The sequence below is a fragment of the Canis lupus genome, chromosome 13, assembly GCF_048164855.1.
Source record: "Canis lupus baileyi chromosome 13, mCanLup2.hap1, whole genome shotgun sequence".
NCBI classification, from domain to species: domain Eukaryota; kingdom Metazoa; phylum Chordata; class Mammalia; order Carnivora; family Canidae; genus Canis; species Canis lupus.
This window is the reverse complement of record NC_132850.1, coordinates 35,465,175-35,482,571: the sequence shown is the minus strand read 5'-3', so window position 1 is coordinate 35,482,571 and position 17,397 is coordinate 35,465,175. Positions and strand designations below refer to the sequence as shown.

Genomic DNA, 17,397 nt, shown 5'->3' with positions numbered 1-17,397 from the left:
AATGCAGGGATTTCTTGGGAATATTTGTTGAAGGAGACCATGGCCGTTGATCCCTGAATGACTGTGTGGAGCAAAACCACCTCCTTTCCCAATCTGATCTTGATGGCTTTGGACTGTTTATGTGAGCGAGAAATAAACTTCTTTTGTAGTTGAGCCATTATACATTTTGGGACCTGTTTGTTATAGCAACAGACCTACTCTAACTAAAACAAGCACTGTGACTGGATGGGCCTGGCCTCATACCCATTCTTGTGACACGGGAATGGAAGACAGAATCTAGAAGAAAGAATCCAGAAGAAGGGGAGTGAAGAAACATATAGGAAATATGATACATGAACAAGGAAATAACTAGTATAATCTACAACAATTAGTAACTAGTTTGTGATTTATTACCATTAATAAAATGTTCACAATGTTTCATCATCACAAATAGGGGCTTAGTTTGAGCCCATGGTCTGAATGAAACCATTTCATCAGTCCTATAAGCTTTCTCAAGTTCCCTCTCGATGGAAGATTTTGTCTTATAATAAACAAAGACCTGTTCCAAGGAATCAGAAGTGATGCTCTGGGAGTCATTGACCACCATGCCCTACTGATCTCTTTGCTGGGGGAGCAGAAAGGAATTGCTAATGGACTTTCTTAGGACCCCAAACATCCTGAGGCCTCTCTTTCTCTCTCTCTCTCTCATGGCCTTTATTCCATAGGCAGGACCCAAGGGCCTTTAGATGGTATTCTGACATCAACTGGTTTACTGAAATTCAATTCTGTCCTTACTTCCTGGAGTTAGCATCAGACTCCACAGGTTTGAGGGTACAGTCCCTGAACAGACTGCCTCCACTTCAGTTCCCAGGCCACCTGCACTTCTGATCAATAAACTACAGGGGCACCTGGGTGGCACATTTGGTTAAGTGTCCCACTCTTGGTTTCAGCTCAGGTCATGATCTCAGGGTCGTGGGATCGAGCCCCACATCAGGCTCCATGCTTAGCTCAGAGTCTACTTGAGATTCTCTCTCTCTCTCTCTCTCTCCCAATAAATAATCAATCTTTAAAAAAATAAACTATAAATCTGTAGGGTTCTCAGAACGCCTCACATTTGACCATTTACTAGAATGACAGAACTCAGGAAAGTACTGTACTTATGATTTTAATTTTATTATAAAGGATGCAAGTCAGGACCCATCAAAGAAAGATACACAGGGCAAGATCTGGGAGATCTTTTGTGCCCTCTCCCTGTGGCATCAGGGCATGTCATGCTTTTGACATATCAATGCATTCATCAAGCACAGTGGAAGCACACACAGACCCACCAAGGATCCATGTCAGAGTTTTTATTAGGGTTTCATTATATAGGCACAATTGATTGAATCATTGGCCATGTGATTAAACTCAATCCCTAGCTTTCCTCCTCTCCCCAGAGGCTGGACTGACTCACAGCCCCAACCTTCTAATCATACAGTTGATCTTTCTGGTGACCAACTCCCATTCTGAGTCATCTTATCTTTCAGTTCAAACTCAGGTGTGATCCAAGAGGCTCATGAGTAACAAAGACATTCCTATTACATGGAGAATTCCAAGGACTTTGAGTCTCCCTCCCAGGAATCCGGGACAAAGGTAAGTCAAATTCTCAACTTTATAATAGATGGGTTATCTATACAAAGGGTTTTTTGTTTGTTTGTTTGTTTAGAGTTGGATAAATTAAAGTCTGTTTTCTATTTAATCTGGTGAATTAATGTCAAGAAATAAAACAAGGGATTACAATGAGGGTATTGCTGTTAGAAGATTGCCGATGGATTTAGCATACTGTTTTGTTTCTTTGTTTTTTTTATTTAAATTCAATTAATTAACATATAATGTATAATTAGTTTCAGAGGTAGAAGTCAGTGATTCATCTGTTTTCTATCAGAGATGAAGCTCTTCCAGTGAAACCAGAACAGAGTCTTCTGTACCTTTCCTATACACATGAAGCCTTCCACTAAGCAGCCTTCCATCTTAGCAGAAATACCATTTGAACACTTTGATTTTCATATGGGAATGTGATCTCTACCACGGACCCATGTGGTTCCCAAAGTAGATAAACATACCTGTGATCCAAGCATATGCTACTACTACTAACTGCTAACATTACTGAGTGCTTACCATGTCCCAGGGACTGTATAAAGAGTGCCATGGACATTATTTTGGTGTGACCAAGATTGCGAATCCAAGAAACCACCAAGGAGCTGACACCGATGCAAGCGCATGAGGGTTTATTAGCAAGCTCGAGCTTGGGTCCAAGTATACCCGACTCAGCGGAGCAGGGACTTGGACCCGAAGTGGGTTACAGCTGGGTTTTTTATAGGCTGGTCTAGGGGATTTTCAGAAGGGGTGGAGGAATTTCTCAAGTTCTGTTTATATTCTGATGTGGGGCTTTCAAGGGCATTGAGCTCTGTTCTCATTCTAATATGGGACTTTCTACCATGGAAGTGGGCTCTGTTGTCTTTCTGATATGGAATTACCTGCCGAGGACATTGAGGACATTGTGCAGTTTTTCCCATAAAGTTCAGCTCTTATTCACAGGGGCCCAAGATGAATGTACTTGTGCTAATGCTAAACTTTAGGTGGGATGGCCTTAATTTTTCCTGGCCTCCATATTTCCCCCTCTCAGAGGAACCTAAGGAAGGACCCAATCATGGGTCCAGGCTGGTCTCAGAGTGAGCCAGTGGGAATGATTAAATCATGATTCAAACCAATCTTGTTGCTGTTCTCGCTCCCATTTACATCTAGCCAAACCTTTTCTGACTTTTGCCATAGATTCCCGGACTATTCCTGAGTGGTCAGTAAAGAAGCATTACTCCTCATTTGGGGCAACACATAACCCCCCCTTGCTTGCAAAAGCCTCTCTACAGTTAAGATGCTCCCATTTTGGGGATCCCTGAGTGGCTCAGCGGTTTGGTGCCTGCCTTTGGCCCAGGGCACAATCCTAGAGTCCCAGGATCGAGTCCCGCGTCGGGCTCCCAGCATGGAGCCTGCTTCTCCCTCCTCCTGTGTCTCTGCCTTTCTCTCTCTCTCTGTCTATCATGAATAAATAAATAAATAAATCTTTAAAAAAAAAAAGAAAGATGCTCCCATCTTTTTAACCCTTACTTTTAAGGCAAGGCTGAATTGGGTGCACATTTTTAAATGGCTAACGGGGAAGCAACATTAGTGGGGTAAGTGAGAACGGCACAGTCTTAGCTTTAGGGGGTTGTCCTTGTCTGGTTGGCCATTCCATTCTGGAACAAAGTCCTTGAGAATGGCTCAGCTGGTCAGATGTGGGTGTAGTGGACCCAGGGAGTAATCCTGTCGACCTTGAGAGCGGTGTGAGTGGTCAGGATCATGATGTAGGGTCCCTTCCAGAGAGGTTGAGGTGTCTGGTGTTGGTATCTCTGCACATACACCCAGTCACTCGGCCGGTATTGATGGGGGCCCGGGGGTGGCCCAGTCTCATAGAGGGCCCTCAGCTTAGGCCACACTTGCTCATGGGTTCATTTTAACATTTGGAGGGAGAAAAGGAGTTGGTGATCAACTTCAGCAAGCACCTTGGGTTTTAAATTGGGGATAATAGGTGGAGGAAAACCGTACATGATCTCGTAGGGAGTCAGTCCCATCTTATATGGGGAGTTCCTCACCCTATACAGGGCGAAGGGGAGGAGAGTCGCCCAGTCCCCACCAGTCTCCAGGGCTAATTTAGTTAAGGTCTCCTTTAATGTTCTGTTCATCCTCTCTACCTGTCCTGAGCTCTGGGGCCTGTATGCACAATGTAATTTCCAATCTGCCCCAAGTACTAGTGCCACTCCCCGTGTTACCTTAGAGACGAATCCTGGGCCGTTGTCTGATCCAATCTTAACAGGAAAACCATACCTCGGTAAGATGTCTTCCAGCAGTTTCTTGGTCACGGTCTGTGCTGTTTCATGTTTGGTGGGAAATGCCTCTGTCCATCCTGGCGGACAGTTTGCGGTTGTGGGATCCTCTGCTCTGCAGATCTGGGCTTTTTTAGCTAAGGCCCAGTATCCTAGAGCCGCTATGGTTTGGAGCAAGTCCCTGGTGCTTCGCAGGCATGTGTCCTGGTCCTCCGCCGCCAACAGGATATCAAATGAGGATGCTTGGAATGGAACTCACCCAAGTCTTCGTGTAAGGCCTCATTGAAGATGGTCGGTGAATTTTTGAATCCTTGTGGTAGTTGAGTCCAGGTGAGCTGGCCATTGGTGCCTTTCTCAGGGTCCATCTATTCAAAGGTGAAGAGGTTTTAAATTGGGGATAATAGGTGGAGGAAAACCATAAACCGAATGTTGTGCCCCAGTGTTCACTAGGAATTCAACAGGTTGCTCCTCCACTCAGAGTTACCCTGGGCTTGGGGAGGGGTGCCGAACCCCGACTCCCCTAGTCGTCCATGTCCTCCATCTCCAAGATCTTGGCAGGGGCCTTAGGTCTTTTTTTAAGACAGTCTTTTACCCAGTGGCCCTCTTCTTTGTAATAAGCAGATTGGTTTTTGTTCAGCTTAGGGCGCTCCCGACGGGGACCAGGGCCATCCTCCTTACCTGTCCCTGAAGCCAGCTTCTTGAGGTGCCTCCGTCTTTCCTGTGGGTCATCCATGGTTGTGGCCAGCAGGATCTTGGCTAGGTTTCAGGTCTGCCGGTCACTTAGTTTGGTTTGTTGCTAGACTCTTTCTGCTACTGTAAGTCCTACAAGCTCTTCTCTCCTAGTATTCTCTCTAAGAAGGCTGCTGGACTCTCGTCCTTACCCTGTCTTACATAACCATACCTCAGCCAGATGGGCAGGCTTGCGCGCGGCAGCCTGGAGACCTGCGCCTAGAGTCTAGCGGTGGACCCGGAGTCTATCCTTACCTTCAGCCAAGTTGTGCACTTTGAGGGGTAAAAATGGTTTTAGCCAAGGAGGGGAATTCTTGATCACGTCCTGCCAGAACAGGATGTTGGGCACCTGGTCAGGGTGGCCATCCGGTTTGTCCCTGAAGATCACGGCCTTAACCTGTAAGATAATAGGTAGGTGGAAAGTTCCTTCTCAGGGCCATCCCACGCCAAAGGTTGGCCATTCTGACATGCAGTAAGTTTGAAATTTCCCTCTCCTTATGTAAACAGTTATAACAGATAACAAAGACACAGTAACACAAACAAACGCACAGTTAACTAGGCCATAGTAACACAGACAAACTTTCCAGTGCGGCCACAGAGACCAGACAGAAAGTAATCCAAAGGGCTGACAGCCAGCCCTCCTTACAGATGAGGACCCCCGTCCTCCTTACAGATGAGGACCCCGTCCTCCAGGCCCGGGCAAGGGACATCTCCTCAAGACCCCCGGTCAATGGCCCACCAGCGTGTGCACCTAAGCCAATGCTGACCCAATACAGATTGGAATTCCTACAGGTAAAAAGTACAATTTAGAGCTCTCAGAGAATATGCGCACAAAAGGTGGAAAAAGTTGAGTGCACTCACCACGCGTGAAACCCTCTGGATGGGGTCCTGGAGGTCTCTTGGATCCCGGATGAGCCCCCAAATGTTGTGCCCAAGATTGCGAATCCGAGAAACCACCAAGGAGCCAACACCGATGCAAGCGCATGAGGGTTTATTAGCAAGCTCGAGCTTGGGTCCAAGTATACCCGACTCAGCGGAGCAGGGACTTGGACCCGAAGTGGGTTACAGCTGGGTTTTTTATAGGCTGGTCTAGGGGATTTTCAGAAGGGATGGAGGAATTTCTCAAGTTCTGTTTACATTCTGATGTGGGGCTTTCAAGGGCATTGAGCTCTGTTCTCATTCTAATATGGGACTTTCTACCATGGAAGTGGGCTCTGTTGTCTTTCTGATATGGAATTACCTGCCGAGGACATTGAGGACATTGTGCAGTTTTTCCCATAAAGTTCAGCTCTTATTCACAGGGGCCTTAGATGGCTGTACTTGTGCTAATGCTAAACTTGAGGTGGAATGGCCTTGATTTTTCTCAGCCTCCACAATTTAATCCTCACCACAAACGTTTGAAATAAGCATTATAATCACCCTCATTTTATACGTAAGTAACTGACCTGACATCACATGGCTCTCAGAAGTGGTGGTGTTCAAACCCAGATGTGTGACTCCTTTAACCACTGCACTTGAACCCATTCCTGCAAAGAGCCCAGTGAAAAGGAGATGAGATTTAAGGAGGGAATTGAAGAGATGTGGTATCTATTTATTCATCTATATATTCTCAGTGCTCTTGCGTGGAAGCTTTCATATCTATACCACACACCTCAAAGACTACTGTCACTAAATTGTCTTTTAATATTGTTGCCTGACTTTTATAATGCTGGGTACAAGAAAAAGAGCTTAAATTCTGAATTCTTGGTGAAACTGTTGGGGAAGACACTGAATGATCCAATGGGCAACTGTGCCCTACAGATTGCACCCTCTGGAAAGTTCTCTGCGTTTTCTACAAGGTAAAAAAACTTCTTTCTCTTGAAAAATTATTCCAAATCCATTGTTTCCAATGATGTTTGTATCTGCTGCCATGTTGCACAAAATTTTAAATATAAATTTTATGCTCTAGTAGAGCAATTATAGTGACTCTCTGATGGCCAGAACATTTGCTTTATTTTTTATTTTTGCTTAATCCCACTTTATCTGTTTTTATTCTCATTTTATTGAAATCCTATTTTGGGCACATTACTAAAACAAACCCTCAAGTTATTTTAGACTAGAGTAAAAACAAACATTCTTGATATTTGGTGATTATTATAAATCCCATCTATGAATGACCAAATTTTATGTTAATAAAATAAAATCAACATTAAAATCATACTGAACTTACTGTAATCTTTCTCCAATTATTTGAATTGCATTTTGGGATCTTTCCATAATTCCAGAATATTATTTTTATGAATTATTAACTATCAAGTAAATATCAATTAATGTCAACTGTATAGAAGCATAGATATGCTGGTTAAATATTTCTAATTGATTATGTAATAGAAATTATGAATATTTATATACTGATTTCATTCAGTAAGGACTGAATATTTCTATGTATCAAGTAAAGCAAGTTTATATTCTAAGGGGGAGTTGTTATGGTCTGAGTTGTGTCTCTCCCATCCCCATTCACATGTCCCAACTCATAGTACGTCAGAATGTGATCTTCTTTGGAGAAAGATAGTCTTTCCAGAGGTAGTTAAGTAAAAATGAGGTCATTGGAGTGGGCCCTAAAACAATATGACTGGTATCCTTATAAACAGGAAATTCAGACAGAGGCACACCTAGAAGGAGGACAATATGAAGAGGCATGGGGAGAAGAAAGCCATCTACAAGCCAAGGAGAGGGTATGGAACAGATTCTTCCATCACAGCCTCAGAAAGAACCAACTCTGCCAACACCTTCATTTTGGAATTCCAGCCTCCCGAGCAATTAGCCAGTGAATTTCTGCTTAAGCCACCCAGCCCGTGATACTTTTTACAGCAGCCCCAGCAAACTCATACAAGAGGAAGAGGTTCTGAGATGACAAAGAAGTTAATGAGCTCCCAGAAGAGAAAAGCAGGCAGTTTGGCTGGAGCCCAGTGAGCAAGGGAGAGAGAGGGGGGCAAGGTTGAGGGCACGTCTATAAACATTTACCTGAGTCCAAAGCCAGGGCCTGTGAATGTGGTATGGGATAAGCTACTGTAAGAAAGAGGCTTTAAAATATCACGGCCTAAATAGGGTAAAAGTTTTTCTTCCATCCAGCGGACCAAGGGAAGATGAGAGGTCTAGGGCTGCTGGAACCAGATGCTGCCACAGAGGTCTACCATTGTCAACGTGTGGCTTCCTTCTCTGGTCCAAGGCCAGTGCTCTCGTTGGTGCCATACCCCAGCCAGCGACAGGAGGAGGAAGGAAAAAAAATGCAAGTGTGGTGCTTCCATACAAAAATAAAAATGTGATTTGGAAGCTGTCCACAGGGTTTCTGCTCCCAGCCGTGGGCCAGAGCTCAGCCAGGTGACCACACTCATTGTCATGGAGTCTAGGACGCATGGTGGCTACTAGCTGCTGCTCAAGGATCTTATTTCTAAGAATTCCTTGCTAACTCAGAAAGCTGTGTTTCTACGAGTAAGAGAGAGGGGTGCCTGGGTGGCTCAGGGGGCTAAGGTGCTAAGTCTTGATTTCGGCTCAGGTCTCGCTCTTAGGGCCGCACATCTAGCTCCATGCTCAGGGCAGAGTCTGAGTATTCTCACTGTCTCTCTCTCTCCCCTGCTCTCTAAAATAAATAAATAAATCTTAAAATAATAATAATAATAATAATAATAATAATAATAATAATAATGTACAAGAAAGAAGGAGCAGCCTCTGGGGAACAGTCTCTGTCCCAGCTTGACCTTAGTTAGCTGCAAGGCTGGACACGGCTCACCCTCTTCCCCCAAGGCTCCAGGACAGTAGGGGTGACATTCAGAGCGGACTGTTCCTTATCTTTTATCATCTCTTCAATGATTTTCCGAGAATAGCTCTCCGAACGAGATTGGTGACCAGACAGCAGGGGCCAAGCCTTGTCTCTCCTTCGCTCCCTGGAAAATCCCTCTGCAGTGATCCCTCCCGAGGCCCGGGTTTTCTGCCATCTGGGCCTCGGCTCGTGTGCCCCGGGCCTGCGGGCCGCCAGAGGCAGGCCGTTGAGGTGTTGGCACGCTTTGCAGCTCTTCAGCACTCTGAACTTCTCCTGCGTGTCAGGAGCACTTATTAATATCAGTGCTAATAATAGCACCTAGCAGGGGTGGGCCGGGGACTTGTGAGAAGGCAGCGCTTCCCATTACCGGGCTTTCAGTGTTCCCTGGAACATGACAGGCGGGGATAAATTCAGACTTGCCTTTTCAGTGCTCTTGCTCGGGTTACTGATCCCATTACTAGAAGGCCTTCTTCGCTGGCATCCGGAGAAACAGGCAGCAAATACAGGCCGTAGGGTGTTCTCATGGTCCGTTTCTGCTGGCTGACATGGAAACGTCTGGACTCCGGGCAAGACCAAGTTTCTAACTCTGTAGCCCGAGGTCATCTTGAAATGGGGTGGGCATAAAGGCTGAGGACAGGCTGGATCTTACTTGGCTTCTCACCTGCAAAAGGGAAAAGGATGAGCAGAGAAAGCAAAATTACCCACCTTTGGGAACTATACCCCTATCTCTCATTCTTTGGCTTTGAAATCTCGTCTAGAATTGTCTACACTGATGTAAATCGCTGACCTTACTGAACCCAGGTTTAGGTCAAGAACTCTGTGGGGAGCTTGTCATGCATTATCCACCCCCCCCCTTTTTTTTTTATTCATGAGAGAGACACACAGAGAGAGGCAGAGACACAGGCAGAAGGAGAAGCAGGCTCCCTGCAGGGAACCCGAAGTGGAACTCCATCTCAGGACCCCGAGATCACACTCTGAACTAAAGGCAGATACTCGACCACTGAGGCACCCAGGCACCCGGAAGCTATCTTTCCCTGAGCACCCCTGTCAGTTAGGTCCCACGCTAGACTCTCTTGCCTGCCTGTTCTCATGTCAACCCCAAACTCACTCGGTGAGGGAAGTGGCCTAACTCCTATTTTTACAAGTGTGGACACTGAGGTAGGGTAGCTCGAAGGCCTACTCAAAGGCAATCTGGCTTGTACCTGGAATATTTAGTCTCTGATGCTCATGTTCTTGCCTCACCTTGGTTACCAATTCACTCTACTATCTCAAAGGGGGAAAATTCTTGGCCCCATGTTCATGTTTAAAACATGGAGGTTAGACCAGACCAGTGTTTTCTAGCTGTGCTCCGAGGTGGTTATACAACCACAGGGCACTGAGCAGCTCAGACTTGGATGTAGGCCTTAGTTCTTAAAACCACTTAAGCATTTAGCAAATTTATTGAGCAACTACTACGTGTTGGGCATTGTTCTAGCCAAAAGGGGATAAATCAAGAACAAAGCCTCTGATCTCAGGGAGGCAGGGGCTAGAGGAGAGACATACTCGTACAAGTAAGACAATAATGTCAGTGTTAAACCTGGGGAGGGAAATCATTAGGGTGCTGTTACAGAAAAGAAGAGGGGTGCTTTAATTAGTGTGGCCAGGGAAAGCTTTTTGAGTTAAAATTTGAAAAGAGAGGAGCTGGGACAGGAGCATTCCAGGCAGAGGAAACAGCAAGCGCCAAGGTCCTGAGGCAAGACACAGTTTGGGCCAATCAAGACATAGAAATAAGCCCTTTTGTGCCGATATACAGTGGCTGAGGGGGCAAGTGGACAAAGGAAAGAAGAAAGAAATCACACAGAACCTATAAGGATTTGGGAGTAAGGAGTAAGTGATAATCACTACTAATAATACTAATTTTAATTTCATAACATTAATTTTAGTAATTACTAATAATATATTTACTACTAAAATTACCAATAATGTGCAAAACCTGGATTTACCACAGAGGCAGAAAATGCAGGTTCTCACTCTCACAGCTTCTCTTGCAAGGCTGGCAATGCCATATAACCCAGTATCAGTAAATTAAACCGGAGGGGAACTTTGCTGGGGTAATCCTGGGCAGATAAAATTTTGTGAGGAAAGAAAGGACAAGCAGAAAAGCTGCATCTCCTTCTTCCTACGTTTCCTTGTGTTTTTGTTGAAACATGATGTAGGGAGCCTTGGCAGCCCTCTTGCAATAATGAGGGAGGGTGCCAAGAGATTCTCAGAGAAGTCCTGACACGGTACAGCCACTGATCCTGCTTGGAACCACCTCCCTCTGGACCAGGGTGGTGGTTATGTGAGAAAAATAAATCTCTTAGGGCGCCTGGGCGGCTCAGTCAGCTAAGCATCTGCCTTTGGCTCAGGTCATGATCTCAGGGTCCTGGGATCAAGCCCCACATCGGCTCCCTGCTCAGTGGGGAGTCTGCTTCTCCCTCTTCCCTCTGCCTGCTGCTCCCCCTACTTGCATGCATGTGTGCTCGCTCTCGCTCTCTCTCTCTCTTAAATAAATAAAAATCTTAAACAAAAATCTCTTTAATTTAAGCCAATCATAGCTGGATACTTTGTTAGGCAACTGGGAACATTCCAATACATCCCTGCTCCCATCCCCTTCCTCCTATTCCCCTCCCCTTTGGAAAGAATCAGAAACCCCTCTACACCTGCCCAGGAATGCCCACAAATCCTCCAACAGAAGACAAGGCCCTGCATTTCTAAGATGACCTGCCTTAGGTCTGGTTTGCCCAGGATTCTTCTGGGACAGTTCTGGTTTGTTCCTGTTGTTCTGGTGTAATTTTAAAGAGCGCTAAAAATATTCCTGGATGGATGACAAATTATATGGCCACTGTATTACTTTTTCAAAGAGAAAAGGCTGAAGTGTGAATACCATTCCAAGGAAGAGAGAGAGAGCACCTAGCTTTCAGTTTGCAATAAAGGAGTAAATGGTTCACAGCAGCATTTTGGAAGCGGGAGAGGAAAGTAGGGCGGTGGTGGTAGGGGTCCCCCATGGAGGGAGGAGGCCCGGAAATAAGAAACTGGGAACTCTAAGGGCAAACTGCACCCACTTCCTACATTTTCAGGGATCCACCCTGCTCCTAAGAACATGCGAAGCCTTTGTTGCTGTGTTGTTCTTTATTTTCTCTCACGTACCCAAACCACCTTCCACCAGCGCCCAGGGAGGGGCTCAGGGGAGCCCACCCTTTGCCAAAGGAATCTCACACTCTTGCCTGTGTTTTATTTTATTTTTGTCCAAACCCAGGAACTCCCTGTTTCTCTGAAATCTTTCCAAGGTCCCCACAAGATTGACACCAGTGTGATGGGAAGTGATAAAGCCCCTCTCACTCACACTGTTTCAAATCTCCCTTTGCCAGACCTTTCCTGACCCCAAATCTGGCCTGAAAATCAGGCCTGCCTCCGCGCCTCCCCCATCTAGTTGAGTGAGCCTCACCTGCCTCCTGTGCTAATAAAAACAAGCCACAAACAGGGCAGTGTATCCATGCTGGCAACAAGTACTAAGTGCATAAATCAGCCTTGATTTGGATTATGTGGGCTCATTATCTGTGAGAAAACCTGGCTGCCCTCTACACCTTTGCCAAAGACGAGCTCTGTGCCTACCATCCCACAACTGCCCCTGGGGAGCTGACTCCAGGAATAGAATGAGCCCCTGTGCTCTCTAGAGCAGCACCAAGAAGTGAGGCAGCCAGCTAGAGAGGCTGTGCTTTCCAGCCCAACCTGCTGGCAGGGGCCGGCAGGGAGAAACCACCTTGGGTGGGAGTGGTTCCAGGGAGACCACCTGATTCTGGAATGGAGACTGTAGGGGAAGGAGGCGAGCTTCTTTCACTCAGCCTTCTGCCTCTGACCATCCTTGTGACAGTCAGGCCTCCGTGCTTAAGGGGCTGGGGCCACTGGGGTCGCGGGGAGGCTGGCTGGGGTGGGCGAGGCATCTGGGCTGTGACCTGGGGTCACTACACAGATTTCTTGTCACCTGTAACCTGATCGATGAGAAATTGAAAAGCTCCTGGGTGGAGGCACTTTAACTTCCAAGAGAAAAGCTTTTAATTCATCCAATGACAATCATCTGAGTGCCTACCACTTCCTAGGTACTGAGCTAAGATTGGAGGCTACAAGAGTGAACAAAACATATTCCTGGCCCCTAAGAAACTTTCAATTGCTGGGAATTTTGGACAAGATGATCAGTAGCTACAATAGAGAGTGTTAATACTAGTGGTTAAAAAAAGAAAAAAAAAGAATCATCCAGAAAAACGACTGCATGCCTTTCAATGTCATACTAAAGCATTGTCCAATAGGCTGGCCCATAGGCCACCTGATACCCTTAATTTGGCTATTACGACTGCTTAGGGTCTAGACTTTGAAAAATTAGATCTTAATTTGCAGGAAATTGCTAAGTTGCAAAATGATTTTTGTCTGGTAGAGACATAGATGATTTCAGTCCACTGGAAAAGCCATCTCCTAAGGGTTATGATCTTATCACCTACAGGACATTATCCATTATCTTACATTTTGTTTTGTCTCTAAATTACCACTCTTAGGTCAGCATTCTGTCTTTCACTGGGTGCGTAATAATGGGTTTCTCATATGCCCCTTTTATCCAGCTTTATCACCCTGCTGGTTCCCCTGTAAATAAGGTAAATAAATCTTTGAAATAGGCTCAGGATTTGTTTTATGAGTTGTGCCTTTGACTTCCTGGAAATCTTAATTTGCCACTATCTTAGAGGTAAGGTGCTGAGTGGTCACAGATGAGGGACACCAAACCCAGTCTTGCTGTTTTCGAGATGTTTCAAAGAGAGCTCATCTGAAGTTAGACATGAGAGGCTGAAGGAATTGGTGAAGCAAAGATAGAAGGGGGACATTGTACTCGGTAGAAGGAAAGAGCTTATGTAAAGGCCTTTAACACATCATGAAGCCCAAGGATATGAGGGGTGAGAAAGGTAAGCAACAGTCAGATCATGGAGGACCTCAGTGCTGTGCCAAAGAGCTGGTTTTTTATACAGGGGCCATGGAGGAATCACTAGGGAGTTTTGAAACAGGGACAAGACATAGCTGGATTTGACTCCTGGCTTTGCTGTTTCATAACCCAGGTGGAAGTCACATTCATCTGTAGACTAATTGCAGCTTGTGGAGGTTGCTAATAAAAATCTATACAATGCTGGCTCACTCCAGTTTGCCCTGTAACTAGAATTAAAGGTTTATGGGTGAATAGATTCGTGGAGAGATTTCTATCCTCTATACCTCAGCCAGAATGCCCAACAATGGATATTTATCATTTATGAGGTTTTCTTGCTCTATTCCCATCAAAAGTAAAAATAGAAAAACAGACGTGCCAAAAAAGCAAGCCCAACATATTTCAAAATAAAACTCAGAGCAATGGACAAATCAGAGCTGAAGCAAGAGACTCCAGAGACCAGCTATTAGATGAAATTGCTTTGGTCAGAAAGGTTGCTTGCTTCCTTCAAGTTTCCTGGGCCAGATGTTTCCATTTCAGCAATAAATTATAAAGCAATTTTGCATTTTAGCACAAGGGAACATTTATCTGGCTGTGATGTAGTTTGCCAAGGACTTTTCAGCAATCATAGCACTTTTGTTTCTTGCCTTGCAAAAGCCTACAAGGCAGGGAGGATGAGTGCTATCAGGCCCATTTCACAGATGGAGAAGCCAAGGTCCAGAGAGTGCAGTGATTTGCCTGGTTATCAGTTCAAGCTCAAACCAGAGGCTAGAAAAGGGAGACTCTGATGTCAGTGTCCTGACACTACTAGGGGCGTTTTACCTGGCAGGTGTTTCATACATGCAGTGATGCAACAATTCTGTTCTTTCCATTTTAATGTGTATTAAACATATAATGGTACTTGTGTGTGTTTATTTACTTGTTTTTGAAGGCCGCTAAATTAGAAGTTCTGTGGGGGCGGTTTTCTGCATAACAAACAGCCCTCAGATTCAGTGGCTTGTAACCAAGGATTTGTTATTTCTCGTGATTCTGTGAATCAGGAATTTAGTTAGTTCTTATGTTCCACATGATATCAGTAAGGCTCACTCAACTGCTCTCTGTGAAGGTTAATCTAATCTGTGAACTTGGCTGAACTTTGGCACCTAGATATTTGGTGAAACATTGTTCTGCTGTTTCTGTGAATGTGTTTTTGGGTGAGATCAACATTCCAATCAGTGGACTTTGAGTAAAGCAGATCGCCCTCTATAATGCGGGTTGGCCTCATCCAATCAGTTGAAGGTCTGAATAAAACAACATGTGGACCTCCTCCATGCGAGAAGGCATTGTCCACCATATGGTGTCTGAACTTGAACTGCAACATCTGCATTTCCCTGGATCTCTAGTCTGCGGGCCCACCCTGCAGATTTGGACTTGCTAGGCTCCATCATCATGTGAACCATTTCCGTAAATCAATTTTTCTTATATGTTTGTGTGTATATACAAACTGTGTACACACACACGCATATGCCATCAGTTCCATTTCTCGGAAAACCCTGACTAAAAGAGACTGAAAGCTCCAAAGACTCTCCCCAGAAGTCTGGTGCTTTAGTGCTCCTCCATGTGGCCATGCTCTCCTCACGTGGCTCACTTGGGCTTCCTCACAACATGGCCGTGTCGGGTGGCCAGGCTAATTACATGGCCACTAAGAAGTAAGAAACGTGAAAGCTGCCAATCCTCTTAAACCTTGGGCTTTGAAATCTCAGAATACGTCTACTGAGCAGAGCAAGCATCACTGACCGCCCAGATTCAAGCTGAGGGTAAGCAGGGTCCACCTATATATGAGAAGGTTGACAGAATCTCATTGGAAACAATGTGATGGTTAAAAGATATCGCAGCCATTCTGGGAAACCATCTGCCATGGGTAGGAACTATGTTGTGTTCCCAGCAAACTGGAGTTGTTAGTAACATTAAATACAGCAATGTATACAAAGAGCAGAGCACAATAAATATTCCTTGGAAAGATGTGTAAGTACATATGAATGTATGTATGTACAGATGGAGGGATGGAGCGATGATTGGATGGACAGCATGCCTACTATGCATCGTAGTGGCTCCAAAGACCCACTATGGCTTCACATCATCAAATAACTATCTGGTCATTGGAGAAGCAAAATAGGACTGCAGCCAAGAGCTTGAGTTTCATGAGACTGCAGGGCTCCATATCCAGGCTCCACTGTTTACAGGCTGTGTGATCTTGGGAAAATTATATACCCTCTCTGTGCTTCAGTGTCCTCACCCATGAGAAGCTTACATGACTAACGCTCACCTCTGAAGACTATTGCGTGCCTTAATAATGCAAGTGAGATAAGAGGAGTAAAGAGCATAGCACAGGCTTAACAACCTATAATAATAAACTATTCATTTTTTAAATTAATAATTGGTAATGTTATTAGATTTGTGCTTTGCTTATGTGCTGCACATAGTAGCACATGGTCTCTGTCCAGGCATTGTCTTTCTCTCTCTCTGAATACTGCTATTCCGCCACCATGCCACATTCTTCAAAGTTGTGTACCAGTAGGCTTGGGCATTTGGAGAGACGCAAAGAGCAGTTGGTGTTGTTCCTTGTCATCATTTCCTCTGACAGATGCTTGGGTACCTCATACAGCTTCTCACCCTCTCCCACTCCCTGTGGCCAACTTCCTGGAGTGCTTTGAGGAAGACATTATTTGGTGGTGGTGGTGGTGGTGGCCATTGGCCAGGACCTCTGTGGGGCTACCTCACAAAGCCTGTGCCCTAGATGGCTCCATCAAGGCCTGAGAAGCATGATGTGTTGCTGGAAGTTGGTCTGGCTCCGTGGTAAGCAGCTTGCCTGCCATCCTGAGCTGCAAACCTTCAGTTCTCTGCTGGTGCCATATTCTCTCTTTCAGGACTCCAAGGGCACTCTGGCTTCCTGGATAAGGCACCAAAGTCAAGATGAATGAGCTTGGCTTTGAAGGATGGCATTGGCTTGGATTCTGTATGTCTGGGTTTAGTTGGCTTTATATTCTGTTATGTCAGACAAAGCTCTATCAGTCATTTGTTGCTGGCTCCTGTGGTTGTTTCTTTCATCTGGATTATAAAGAGCTAAGAGATTTTAACAATTTATGATTTGATTTATAGTAAGTATCTCCTTAATCACCAAGATTCGCATGTTCACCAGGGTTAGACTCTAGTATACAGAGAGTTACCTACTCTCTGGAATGTAAGGTGCTTGGTAGTAGGGGCTACCATATATAGTTGTTTAGGTTGGACACTGAGCAATGATGCCTGGCCAAGTGGGCTGATGTGGGCTGTAGTCCAGCCCATGCTCAGCTTACCGACCCATGCACCTGGCCCAGACTGAAGGAGCAACTTTTTCTAATTTGTGGAAGTTGTGATACCAGTGCTCGGCAGCCCTGCTTGGTAAGATATGTTGAAGGGTTTACTTTGCACAGGAGGCAGAAAATTATGTTGGTGGTTAGAAGCCGATCTTCAGCATGTTTACTCTCAAGAGGAGACATATGATACAAAATAGCTCAATTCAGAGGTATAAAGACCTCTTTCTACCTTTCAACCTCACTGCTACCGCATCCCTGGAATACATGCATTTTTCCTGAGTCTCTACCAGAATGAATCTCTATTTCCTTTTTTCCACCATAAATACTTCCTCGTGGGCTTGGTGACATCAAGATTAGTGCCTACTGGGTTTTTTAAAAAGGCATGCCTGTGAAATTTACTATGTCCTTCACTGGGAATCGAGGTTTTGCAAAGTGTCTTGATGTCACTCAGGAGCAAGGCAGCTCAGATTTCCAGTTCTTTCTGAAAGACAGCCATTCAGTCGAATGGATGGTAGAGTGAGCCCAGCGTCTGCAGCCTGCTATCTCCTCCTTTCTTCAGAGTTTCAAATTCATTAAAGGATGAATTACTTCATACTTACACAGTAGCTATGTATTGCAGGAGGCAGGCAGACCAGTTTGGCATCGTGTGACCTGGTTCACGTAAGGGCAACTTAT

General features: G+C 45.2%; 1 long non-coding RNA gene across 10 annotated transcripts in view; it reads right to left on the bottom strand.

Annotated features, from left to right (window-relative positions):
- Positions 1–2,225: 2,225 nt before the first annotated feature.
- LOC140602880 (uncharacterized) overlaps positions 2,226–17,397 on the bottom strand; it is a 109,250-nt gene continuing 94,078 nt past the window's right edge. For 8 of the 10 annotated variants that reach the window (XR_012005835.1, XR_012005833.1, XR_012005830.1 and 5 more), the window contains 3 exons: positions 8,827–9,067; positions 6,053–6,133; positions 2,226–5,004 (listed from right to left, as the gene is read on the bottom strand). This is a non-coding gene — a long non-coding RNA (uncharacterized lncRNA). The remainder of the gene's footprint in view (positions 5,005–6,052; positions 6,134–8,826; positions 9,068–17,397) is intronic. The other 2 variants (XR_012005829.1, XR_012005831.1) reach the window with 2 other exon arrangements.